Source organism: Acanthaster planci, linkage group LG05 (assembly GCF_054643075.1).
Source record: "Acanthaster planci isolate LZ-2023a linkage group LG05, COTS_SCS, whole genome shotgun sequence".
NCBI lineage: Eukaryota > Metazoa > Echinodermata > Asteroidea > Valvatida > Acanthasteridae > Acanthaster > Acanthaster planci.
In genome coordinates this window covers 18,394,492-18,408,487 of record NC_141781.1, presented here as the reverse complement: position 1 = coordinate 18,408,487, position 13,996 = coordinate 18,394,492, and the positions used below count along the sequence as shown (strand labels likewise).

The window sequence follows — 13,996 nt, the reverse complement described above, 5'->3', positions numbered from 1 at the left end:
TACTTTCTAGATGACTTTTCCCTCCTTGCATGGATAAGGGGATTTTTTTAATACTGTGAGCAATAAAGACAAGGGACACCTTATTCAAATTTTCCATGTGAATTTATTCTAGGGGACCCCTATTCATTTTTTTTTTCTAAAAAAAACAAAACCAGTATTATGTATGTCTTTTGAATTGGACTTTTCTACTTCATCTCCAGTGGAGTCTTGGACCACCAAAATGACAATCACCTCAGCCTAGATGATGACGTGTGAATCAGAAAAACACATTCTAACATGGCTGGCTACTTTACAATTTGACTAGGTTTTGGAGAAAAAATATCCTTGAAAACCTCACTCTCTCAACAAGTTGTTCCATTAATTAAATGCATTGAAGTGCAGTTCTGGTAGATAATTTTGTTTGCACTTGTGATGAAAGAACCACACAATCTATGAGAATTTCACTGAGTAACGTTTCCAAAATTTGACTGCGATTTTTGTTTTTAAAACAACAAACCCCACAAGAACAATTTCCATTTTTAGACTGTGAAACTGACAAATAACAGTGTGTGATCAACAGAAAAAAGCTTTGTGGTTCAGTTTTCCTTCCTTACCAGAAGTCTGGCAAAGCCTCTTAGGAGATACTGAAGATGACATTCGATTTGTTAATGGTCTACTCCTACGAAAAATATTCTACATTTATTCCTATCATTTTTATATTCCTATCATATTTTAAAAAATGAGCCACAGAGCAAAATATTGATTCTCGGGATAAACAGTCACATTTCACTAAACTAACTAAATTGTTAACTTTTCATAATCTTCCTTAAACTAATATTACAATCACTTTAAACACCCTGTTGTACAAAATCCAATGAATTCAATCCAATGTGCTTTAGACTAAACCTGAAGCGTTAGTAACACCTGTTAATATTCTGCTTACATTGTTTGACAGCTAAACATGTATCTGATACTGCAAACTCAACAATAAATTGCACTTTGCCTCTGACCTCCTTAATACTAGAAAAAAGAAACACATTTTCTTTAACTTAAACTTGTATAATAACACTTTATGACAAGTGAGTGGCATTCCTGGAAATCTGGCCAAATGACTATGTTCAAACATCTCCAATGTTAATAATCACATACATCTACCTAACTTCCTCTAACAGATATGATTGTTAATGTTACTATTAAATATAAAGATTCCTTTTTATAAGATGATCTAAGTTTTATCGTTAAACATTTTCAAAACATTGTTTGTTTAAGGTTACTTCTACTGGACTAAAGGCTCATTTATTCTACTTTGATTGCAACTTTTTAGAATGTTTACATTTTGAGGATGCCCCTATCAATTACCTACAAACCCAGATGTAAGTTTATTATGAATTTAAACTCTACATTTTTCCTGACAACATCTGGTTACCAATCTTTGATGTTTCATGCGCATGTTATTTTTATCTTGTATTCGCTGAGGGACAGGTGTTGTCGTTGTTAGTAATGCTGAGTACTCCAGTAGACATAAACAAATCATCAATCTTATCATTTGACTATCCTCGGGAAATTAAACAGTAATAGAAAACCACCTCACCTTGTAGTCCTAATCATTAACTATGAAGTTTAACTCTCTAGAAGAATTTCATTACTATTTGAATCCTGAAACAGAACGCTAATTATTTGTAAAAGGTTTTGAGGTTTCCAGAAATAGAACTAAACCTTCATTTTATAAACTATCCTATCAACATTGCTTTTTTGAAATCAAGTTTTGCTTGTCCAGTTTGACATGGAAATAACAAGGTACTTTTTTATCTTTCTTAAATTTACTTGTGGTGAGCCAAATTGACACTTTTAAACATTATGTTAGATGATCCTTTGTTGCTAATGCAGACCTATCAGTACCATTTCCTACTCACAATAAACTTTTATACTGTCTACTCAGTTTTACTCCTTTCATTAGCAATCCCAATGTCATCTCTGATACCACCTTTAAGAAAACAATTACCTCCAAATACAAATGAAACCAAAACTGAAATGATTTTGCAGAAGTTGGGTAAAGTTGAGCAGCCATATTTGAATGTCTTTCCTCCAAGTCTCACATCAACACCTGAGAAGAAGCCACTATCATTCATCAGGTCTAGACCCCCCTCAGATCAGAAGCAGATGTCCTCTTTGATAAAGGCTAGGTCATCATGACCCTGCCAAAAAAAGCAACCTGTTTACACAGGAACAAAGAGTGACGGGTACCAACTTAGGATAGCAAAATGATCGAAAAAATGGTCCTCAGTCCGTCACACCAAGCCATACAGGGACTCCAAAGACTTCAGTAAGCAACAGGAATCCTTTCTTTCCTATTCTTGAGAGTTTGAGATTTTTGGGTGAAATAGCGTGTCAATTATGTGAGGCAGGACACTGGTGGGTTAGAGCACCAGCGACACATACAGTCGATTTCACTAAACAATAGGTATATCAACCACAGTACCTGGGCCACAGACTGCCACACGCCCCAGACAGTAAAGGGCACCGACCAGCAAACGTATGTTTAGCACAACACCGCTGCTTGTACATGCATGTAGAATGGGATTTCATAAATAACACAAAAAGACATTTTGGAAATATTTGGTGAGTAAGATAATGTGAGAACCACTCTCCTGACACAAGCCATTCTGAAAAAAATACTAAAACATAGTTTCTGTAAATACACACTGTTGATGAATAAAACAAATAAATATATGTAAATTGAACAAATTTTCAAAACTACACCAAATCATGCATGAACTGCAGAAAAGTGGACAATGATTTCTAAATTTCAAGGTTTCAGATTCTACTAGAATTGCTGTACTTAAATTTCATTTTGGAATTTTGCAAAGTGTTTGTCTCAGGGTCTGTGTCTCAGATTCAATTTGTGAGAGTGATTCTCATCAATATGCAATAACAAACAACCAAAGGTATGGTTAAAATCATCAAGCACCATCAATTTGTAGCTGATCAGAACACAGCTCTTTGAGCTGGAATCTTACGCGCAATCAGCAAACCCAATTTGATCTGTTTGAGACTTGAATGCAATGGTTTTTACATTGTCTTCGAGTTAATGAAATGGCTAAATTAATAAGCAGTGCACATCTGTGTTAAAATGTACCCAAAAAAGTCACAGTTCTCTAAATTCTGATATTTCAAAATTCCAGATTTTTAAAAAGGAAAACTTATAAAAATGTCTTATAAATATCATAATGTGTTCTTAGAAATCTTTACTACAATCGTAACACTTGAAATCTTGAACCATACCTTTGATCATATCCTTTGAGATGGATCCATGGGGATGTGTTTGGAAAATCCACAAATGGGAAAGACAAAAAAAGCAACATTACACACCAGAAATGGATAATCATCATATCCTCACACAGGAGGGACAAAGTTGGAAACATCCCTACATCGGGGAAGGGACAAAGTTGGAAACATCCAAACACCAGGGCAGGGACAAAGTTGGACACATCCAAACACCACGGCAGGGATAAAGTTGGACACATCCCCACACCTGGGCAGGGCCAAAGTTTGACACATCCCCACACCAAGGCAGGGACAAAATTGGAAGCATCCCCACACCAGGGAAGGGACAAAGTTGGAAACATCCCTACATCTGGGAAGGAACAAAGTTGGAAACATCCCCACACCAGCGGAGGGACAAAGTTGGACACATCCCCACACCAGGGAAGGGAAAATGTTGGACACATCCCCACACCAGGGAAGGGGCAGAGTTGCAGACATCCCTGAATAAGGGAAGGGACAAAGTTGGAGACATCCCCACAGAAGGGAAGGGACAAAGTTGGAGACATCCCCACACAAGGGGAGAGGGACAAAGTTGGAGACATCCCCACACTAGGGCAGGGACAAAGTTGAAAACATGCACCCGTTAGGGGGGGGCAAAGTTGGAGACATGTATCCCCACACTAGGGGAGGGGCAAAGTTGGACGTACACATCCCCACACGAGGAGGGGGCAAAGTTGGAGACATCCCAAGAATAGGGGAAAAATGAAGTATCATACACAAGAAAAGGCCAAAGAATGCATGCCATATCCGAACACAAGAGATAAAGAGACCATTGACTGAGCACAACATATGGATCCATCTCATTATAGTCTAAAAAATGTTTACCAGGAAAACCCAAGGAATACATGTAGCAACCTCCAATCGTTTCAGAATTGTAAATTTTGGTCTGTATACCGTTTCAGAATATTGTCAACATTTAACTTGAAACTTATAAACTTTGTACAACTTTATTTTTTGGGGGGGGGGATATTGATGCAATGATTCTGAGTTATATGATCTACATAATTCTTGCAATGCCACTGGATTCATTTGAGTTTTCTGTAACACTTTATGATTTTCCAAGAATGAAAAACACAATAATATCCCATATATCACTAGCAATAAGAAGAAACAAATTTATCCTCAAGCAAACTTGACAAACAGTGTTTGGGCAAATACCAGCATCACTGAGTTACAGATAAATGCAAGGTAAGATGATATCATACAATGGTATCAACCAATGAGCATTAACGATTTGAGTTTGCTTGAAGATAAGACATTACAGACATTTACACATCAGAGCTTACAAAACAATAGCTTAAAAACCTATCCAAGTGTTCTTACTCCTTTCCTTATGAAGTTATTTTGTTTTTGCTATCAATGGGACTTGATTTTGTATTCAGCATTTCATAAATAAAAACAACTGCTCTGGTGGAAATTTGGATACTCATCAGACTAAAGAATGACATTTGGAAACGATCCAAAATGTTGGAAGAGTGCATATATACCTTGTTGTGATTTTTTCTCTGTCATCATCTCAAGATGGGCAACTTTCCTGTTCTAACGCTTGGAGTAAAAAACTTGGACAGCTCACAAAGGCTACAAAAATATCCAAGTTAACATCATAATAACCTTTCAAATTCACTCAAATCTGAAATGTTCTCTTTCAGAACAAACTTTCAAAAATCTTCCTGTTTTTGCTTTTTGATACTGGTCAAACATGTAACCATACACATGTTTTTGAATGAAAAAAAAATAACCTGAAGATTTTTCAAAATATATCTCCTTAATTTAAGGAAAGGTCGATGATAAACAAGGATATTTTGACACCTTAAAAACTGCAAATGTACAAATGATTCTTTTTTTACATTTCTGGTGAAAACGAACGGCTGGACTTGAAATCTCTGGAGGCAGAGCTGTTGTCATGGTAATGAAGGATGTTGCTGTTTATCAAGTTGTTTACCTGCAATGATGGCGAGGAGAAAATAAAGTTACAAGTGAGAAATGCATCACAGGAAACAAATCTAAAACAAAACTCTGAGTATATACATTTTACTTTGAAAGTCTGTGCTAAGTTTTCAAACACAATAATACATGAAGCTCAATTATTCCACAATTAAGCAATTACATATAGTTGCAATAAAAAGAAACAGACTAGCTATTATCTGTTCATTTTTAATACCCATCACATTCACAAATCACTCATTGTGGGATTAATTTGTTCCAAATCTTCCAAAAGCCACCAGTATTGTGATGAGCATAATGAAGCTGTAACTTGAAAATATTGCTTTAATTCAAACCAGTGAATCAGAAAGTATCCAATGACCAATACATGGCAACAACCTCCTGTCTGAATGACTTTTTTGTTACATCCCAGAAAATCTACACATACTGGTCCAAGGTTAACTCCAAGACTTTGTCTTAACGTAGGTCTACGTATGTTTACAATACTATAAGCATGACACACTGGATATAGGAGCCTCAGTCATGGGACTTTTGGTATGAACAATTTGCCAAGAGGTCATTCAGAGTCTTTAATGACACAAAGTAACTTAGACTAATTCTAACAACTGAAACTAGACACAAGAGACTGGATAACTTGGACCAAGCTTTGTTATATGCATTTCATCTTTCAAAGGAGTGATTTAAGTCCTGAGGCCCCAAGTTTAATTTAAAAAAATTCACATACATGTATGCTAGAGGGTAGAGTCGGTATAAAAAGAATACTACCTTGTAATAAAACTATGTGGAACTCACCTTGCAGGAAATGGCTGGTTGTATTTGTCTTCAAGGTGTTTTCTTGGAGAGGTCAGGATGGCAAGGGTCAAAGGTACCACAAAACATATCATTTTGTGGGGGATTTACCTAAAAGGAAATTGTCAAGGAATTTTAGCAAAAGGGATGCACAAAGTGGAACCAAAGTGGAAACGCTTTACTTTCAAGGAAACCTAAAAAACTTGTAACTACTAACAATCCACTGGCACAGCTTTATGTATGAATAATATTGTGAGGTTTTCAATTTCTTTGATGATCTATTTCCATTTACATGTACAGTGGAGAACTATTCATTCAGAAATCAAGAAAGGCATGATGGGGTTAGAAAGATGTTTTTATCTACATTTGTGAGTAGTACTTGTAGGTTGTGTCTGAGGCTTCATAAGACCTCACCTCAACATGATTTGCATTAAAAGATGATAGTGACTGTGTGGAAATGACAAGGCATATTTGATAAATATAAAAGGGGGAAAATCCATCCAAAGGTACACATCAAAAGCATTTGAGCTTTGGTATGCAGCCTACATGTGCTAATCCACTGCATGATTGGTATAGATAAGTAACACTGATGCCTGACTACTTCCTGGATATCTAGCATGACTGGCTTGAAAGATGACTGGCTGGTTGGTAGGCTGATTGGTCCATGAGATAACATGGCTTGTTGGTAGATTGATTGGTCCATGAGATAACATGGCTTGTTGGTAGGTTGATTGGTTGACAAGATAACTGGCTGGTTGGTAGGCTGATTGGTTGACAGGATGACTGGCTGGTTGGTAGGCTGATTGGTTGACAGGATGACTGGCTGGTTGGTGGGCTGATTGGCTGGCAAGATGACTGGCTGGTAGGCTGATTGGCTCACAAGATGACTGGCTGGTTTGTGTTGGCATGTACATTATTTATTGATGTCTTCAAGCACAGCATTTTTGTATCACAATTTGAAGACCCAAGGTCAACTGTGTTGTCATCTGACATGGAATAGCCTTACTGAGTTGGCTCACTGATGGCAGGCAAACACCTGTTCCAAGTCTCCTGTAAAAGATCAGCCCATGAAAAAAATACAGCACTTGAACAGTAGTCGCATGTCTGACATTTTTAACCCGGCCTCTCCAGCCTACTTTGGCCAGAAAACCTGCGGACGCATTACTTTGCATCGTTTGTCACAGTGGCTTGCCTGCCCTGTGTGAAAAGTTCCCACAGGTCAACTCTCCCCCAGGTCAAAAGCCTGGGAGTCTGTGGTGGCCAGTCACTACAAGATCCAAAAGTGGCTCTGTTCAGTGGGATTAGATCCCATGGTCTCAACATGGCCAGTTTGTTCAGCTGCTGCTGACTGCCAAGTGCATCAGATTCAGGAACCAGACTTTTTCACCTGATGGGGTTAGGGTTTAGGACCACAAAACACATTTCGCCCCTCATCAGTAAGCCTGGTAATTATGTGTAGGGCATGTATCTCAATGTTTCAAGGCTAATGCCAAACGATAGCCATTCTACCAGGCCCCTGCCTCAATGTTCAGACTAGAAGGAAAAAAATGTGATTTTGCAGAAAAAAAAGTTGCTGCGAGCATTTTTGTTTTCTCACCTAAAGTTTATTTATTCACCAGAACTGCAATTTCTCTGCTGTTCTTGTTTTTTGAATTTTGTTCTTCATTTTATTCTCTCAACTGTCACTGCAATTCATTTGCTACACAGATTCAATCTCAATGGGCACTGCCATTCATTTGCCACACAGATTCAATCTCAACAGTCACTGCAATTCATTTGCTACACAGATTCAATCTCAACAGTCACTGCAATTCATTTGCTACACAGATTCAATCTCAATGGGCACTGCAATTCATTTGCTACACAGATTCAATCTCAATGGGCACTGCAATTCATGTGCTACACAGATTCAATCTCAATGGGCACTGCAATTCATTTGCTACACAGATTCAATCTCAACAGTCACTGCAATTCATTTGCTACACAGATTCAATCTCAATGGGCACTGCAATTCATTTGCTACACAGATTCAATCTCAATGGGCACTGCAATTCATGTGCTACACAGATTCAATCTCAATGGGCACTGCAATTCATTTGCTACACAGATTCAATCTCAATGGGCACTGCAATTCATGTGCTACACAGATTCAATCTCAATGGGCACTGCAATTCATTTGCTACACAGATTCAATCTCAATGGGCACTGCCATTCATTTGCTACACAGATTCAATCTCAATAGGCACTGCAATTCATTTGCTACACAGATTCAATCTCAACAGTCACTGCAATTCATTTGCTACACAGATTCAATCTCAATGGGCACTGCAATTCATGTGCTACACAGATTCAATCTCAATGGGCACTGCAATTCATTTGCTACACAGATTCAATCTCAATAGGCACTGCCATTCATTTGCTACACAGATTCAATCTCAATGGGCACTGCAATTCATGTGCTACACAGATTCACTCTCAATGGGCACTGCAATTCATTTGCTACACAGATTCACTCTCAATATGCAAATACAGTCACATTCTTGTAAGTCTCAAACGGTGATAAATGCCAAGATTCCAATGAGTGTTTTACAAGTAGGTTTGTGTCTTGAAACTAGACACACATACATGTAATGAAGCAATGTGTATCAGTGAATGAACTTAAATTAAAACTCCATAGTGCTTGTCTCAACTTAGTTGCGCATCATTTGTTGCTTGTGAAGCAATGATTTCTGACTCAATCCCAACAAGTTACATGTATTGTGGTTCGCTACTTTCAACACTGTTTAAGATAATCATGCTCTGGGGAAAGGAACATTTCACACTAATAATAATAATAAAACTGCATTTCTATAGTGCATTATGAATTAAAGATTCCTCAATGCGCTTTACAAACAAAAGCTCGACCTTAATCATATTACAACACTTAAAATCATATGATTATAATCTACACATGTACATTTGAAATCCCTAATTATAAAATAGCACAAATTAAACAGGCCAGCTAAAAAACAGGAAATAGTTTAGGAATTGCAGCTCAAGCAAATTAATTGAACTGCTTGGTTGAGTGAAGCCATTACTAGAGAAATGGGGCTCCTAGGAATCTAATCTGAAATGTACAATGTACATGTACTGTACACACTTGTGGAGTTCTGACAGCTTATGTTGTCCCATTGGGGAATTAAGAAAAGACGTGACATGAACTTACATTTTGCATTTCTGTACATACCAATAATGTAATCTCTATTCCTAGGTGTACATGTGACTCAGCGTACATGTAATAAGATACATGTAGGTACATGTATGCACATTCGCACTGTATGTACTTGTACATGTATAACGACTGGACTTCCCTTTAGAATTGCTGTAAAAAATCTGTTCATCCCTCCTCTACTAAGGGTCAACTATTTAACTCAACATAGTACATGTATGTATGAGATATGGACATTGTGTATAGTACATAAACATGTACAAAGAAACATGTACAGTGTGAGTTGGCCGTACCAGCAAAGAATGACTACAGTACATTTGACAAAGTCATTAAACAGGCCTGGGGGTTGAAAACCAACTTCAAAATGATTATGAACGCAAGATATGAACATTTATGTGGCAAAAACGTAGTGCCCATGGGAAATTGCCCACGTGGTGAGCTTGCCAGCCAAAAGTTGGGGTAAATGTTGACTTTTTTCAACTGGGACACTTTTCAAAGGCTTTTAATTCCAACATCAAACTCATGTGTGCTTATTTTCCCTAGGCAGACAGACCTTTGTCCAAATAACAAGGATAGAATATCGTAAGTCCCTAAACAAAATCTTGGGCTCACAGGGTATCCTCAACAGTTGATTTTATTTATTTCCACTGATAAATAATTTCAAAATTCAGGGGGCAATAACTCTGAAACTATGCAAGAGATGGTCTGAGTAACTTGGACTCTACAAATCTACAATTTTTTAATACACAGGTTGTAGGGTTCAAGTACTTTGGCTTTCCTTCACATTAATTCATTTCATCATTTATCATTCCTTATCATCATTACTGGAATCTTTCACTTGATCCTAAGCCAGGCGCATTAGACAGTCTTTAGAAGGACCATTTTGCAAATGAATTCGGAGGATTTTGATACGGGGTACGAATTATTTTGAGTGAAAGGAATTACAGTCGAAACTCGTTAATAAGAGCACTGTTAAAACAAGAGGCTGCTTATAACAAGGATAATCATAGGTCCCAATCCTTTGTTTATCATTGTTTTCATTCCTGATAATACAAGGTTCCTGTTATAACAAGGTAATTTGCCAAGTCCAATGGGCCTCTTATTAACAAGGTTCGACTGTAATAGGATGGAAAGCCTATGGGAGGTACTTGGACCCTACTATCACCCCACTATGTCCAAATATTAAAAAAGGCGATTTGTAGAGTCCAACTCGGACTATGCAAGAAATCTCTTTTGATGGCAAATTCCAAATGCCTTGGTTCAAATCACCCTAGGTACCAACACGCAGCCTGTAACTTTTATTCATTTTTGAGAAACTGGCCTCCAAAATTCCTTGCAAATTAATTTCTGTGATTTGCAAGAGTAAAATAGTGAGCATGGCTCCAATTTTGGGGAGGTTTATCTCAGGAACACTTTGGAGTTGAAGCCAACAATTTTGCATGTGGTCATATCAGATAGCTGCATTCTTAAAAAAAAATCTGAGTCGGTTACCATGGAACCTCCGGTTGAGTTCGTGTGGAATAACCCTGCCAGTAACTTCGGCACTTCCAGTTCATAAGCCTTATTGCTGATGCGGCATGAGTGATTTTGCACAATGGTAGAAAGGTACTACTTAGGTATTCTAGGAAGGAAAAGGGGGCAATGTTTGGTCCTTTTCTTTCCCATGATGCTTTTCACCATTGCACAAAATTGCTCCTGCTGTATCAGCATTATTATAAGGCCTAGGCCTACCATGGAGGAATACATGTGTGTTTTTATTCTCTATGGCCTTATAGTACTGACAAATTTGACATGAGATCGAGTGCGGCGGCTGAAGTTGGCAGTCCATTTTTTTTCCTCTATAGCTAGGTCTATGTCCCCCAGAACTGTGGGGTCTGACGACCGCTTCTCTCCCATGAGAGAAGCCGTACCAAAAACTACTATGTCTACGTTCTAATTTTGAGCCATGCATACAAGTAAAATCGCAAAGGACTTACCGCCCTCATGACAGTAAATACGAGCTACATGTATATATGCAACAATACGTATGAAGCCAAACCACGATTCACAACCATGCACAATGCATGACATCTCCGATGCTCAACCAACCATAAAAACCTCACATGTGAAATTAGGCTCCTATAACATTCGGGCTTTATTTTCCTAAAAAAAAACCTCCCTGTCCACAATTTCAACCCAGGATTCGAACCCACAGTCCATGCATCAAAAACCATTATGCTAACCACTTGCCTACTGCAATTCACACAAGTTGGCATTGTTTTTACTGTTGATATACCTATGAACAGCTGCAACATGAGTCTAATACACATTGGACATGTGCAATACAAACACAACCACTGTGGTTTGGTTTCATACGTTACTGAGTATGGTTGCATATCGTGTAAATACAGTGTAGCGTTGGGCCTAGCCCCACTAGTGTGGCACGGACTCTCACTCCCGATTTATCCTTAGCCACACATCCGTACGCGTAATTTCGTGTCGGCGAAATGAACATTTTTGGCGCACCAACTTATAATCGTGGGCGCAATTTCTTTTGCACACTAACATGATTCTTGACCTTTCCGTTTTCTAAATACCATTTATTGAATGATTTCACTCAAGTTATTGAGGTATTTTGCAGTCTTTTTTCCTTCATCCATTCAATCTAATGGGCCCACTCTCACAGTCGCCATCTTTAAAATAAGGTCGTTGAGCATTACGTCACTTGACCCCTCATCGTCTCAACGGCTGTTCCATGTCGAGACATCTAAACTGCTGCGAAAGTTTTGGAAGAGTCCATTGGTACATGTAGTATCTTATCGCTCAGTCCGTTTATTACATACGTCTTGACATGGAACAGCGTTTGAGACGATGAGGGGTCAGGTGACGTAATGCTCAACGACCTTATTTTAAAGATGGCGACTGTGAGAGTGGGCCCATTAGATTGAATGGATGAAGGAAAAAAGACTGCAAAATACCTGAATAACGTGACTGAATTCATTCAATAAAACGGAAAGGTCAAGAATCATGTTAGTGTGCAAAAGAAATTGCACTTACGATTATAAGTTGGTGCGCCAAAAATGTTCATTTCGCCGACAAGAAATTGCGCATACGGATGTGTGGCTAAGGATAAATCGGGAGTGAGAGTCCGTGCCACACTAGTGGGGCTACGTTGGGCCTAGTTCTTCAGACACAAGCAACCAGTAACAACTAGGCCTAGTAACATTAACAATACCACAGAAAAGAAGCTTCTTAAACACGGCGTCGTACTATATTTTTATGGACACAGGATATTTACCGTCCTTTTTATCGTAACAGCTGACAGCTGACTTAAAACTCATTTCATTTAATGGAAAACTGAAAATTATCAGCTCACGTTCTACAATGTATACTTATCAAACGCGCCATCCGTGCATTCTTACCAAATATATAACGCCCTCTATTAAAAAAAATAACAGCGCCCTCTATCGAGATATAATACAAGATCAATAAATAGCGCCCTCTTTTGACAAAAGCAATGCCGCCCTCTATTGACTGATAACTGATCTTGCCCTATGGGTGCAGTGTCCCAATTCAAAGAAAATTCTCCGCCAGGCCGAGGCGCAGAAAAAGTACCCCCAGAGATTGTTTCGAAAAGAGGGGTCTGTTTGGGCCAGGAAATGGTGGAATTGTGTCAGTATGGCCCAGAATCATCTCTGTAGATTCAGGGGCACCCATCTGGGGGCAAAGCAGACAAAAATGGGATTGAAAATTAGTCAGAAGAGCCCCAGGAAGGTGAGGGATGTCATTTGAAAAATGGCCGCTGGGAGGGCTTGGCAACATTCACTTTTTGGGGGGTGAGTTTGTTTTGGGCGGATAATTAAAAAATTCATTGGTTAACCTACTAAAAATTGAAAATCAAATGAAATCTGAAGGACCAAACAACACATTGATTTTTGTTTGAGAGGCCTCAGGGACTTCAGTTGCCTGCCATGGGGCTCCAAACTTGGTTGATTTTACACTATTTTCAATGGAGCTTGAATTAGTTCAGTGCACCCTATATTGCCAAGATGGCGGCGTCCTGGATGTCATGACGGTTGGATTGAAAAATCATTTCTCACGTTTGCGATAGTTACACCAGTGGTGAAAAGACCGGAACAAGCCAGGGATAGGAGTTTTATGAATTGTGAGACATGAGAAACATTTGATTGTTGGCAGCAACACTCCACTGGTAAATACCCATGCAATCATGTGGAAATTCTGAAAAACAATTAACTCTGTCACTGTTCATGCTGTTTTGCGTGTAATTTTCAAGAAATCAGCAGTGACCGAAGGACTTGATGGTTTCCGTGGGCCAACCCTAACCGAGCTTAACCCTAACGGAGGCCAACCCTAATGACGGCTAACCCTAACGAGGCCAACCCTAATTATGAACGGTAACCCTAACGGGCGCCTAACGAAGGGTGGGGGTACTTCCTCGATGGTCAAGTACAGCCCGCGCACCAACTGACCAAGCTGTGGATATATGCACAGGTGACTGAAAGTTCTCGAAACACTCTCCTTGGTGGTTTGTTCCACTCTTGTGTTGGAAGTGCCCTATTTTGGGCTCAGGTTTTCAACTCTTGGGCTGGAGCGTGTCAACAGGAATAAATTCTACGTAGAGCTTTCATGTCAAAGCATGGCTGAAGTTTCATAATTTTCTTGTATTTGATCTCTGCTGTTGCTAGTGTATGGCCAAAGCGGTAACCCTTCCTTGTCAGTAGGACATGCTAGTTGAAGCTATTCATGGGGAAA

The 13,996-nt window shown here is 38.8% G+C and overlaps 1 long non-coding RNA gene across 2 annotated transcripts in view; it reads right to left on the bottom strand.

Annotated features, from left to right (window-relative positions):
• LOC147799158 (uncharacterized) overlaps window positions 1-12,644 on the bottom strand; it is a 15,919-nt gene extending 3,275 nt beyond the window's left edge. Inside the window, exons 1-4 of one of the 2 annotated variants that reach the window (XR_015425354.1) lie at window positions 12,522-12,644; window positions 6,583-7,086; window positions 6,040-6,147; window positions 5,151-5,245 (exon numbers count right to left, since the gene is read on the bottom strand). This is a non-coding gene — a long non-coding RNA (uncharacterized LOC147799158). The remainder of the gene's footprint in view (window positions 1-5,150; window positions 5,246-6,039; window positions 6,148-6,582; window positions 7,087-12,521) is intronic. The other variant, XR_015425355.1, reaches the window with a different exon arrangement.
• Window positions 12,645-13,996: the final 1,352 nt, after the last annotated feature.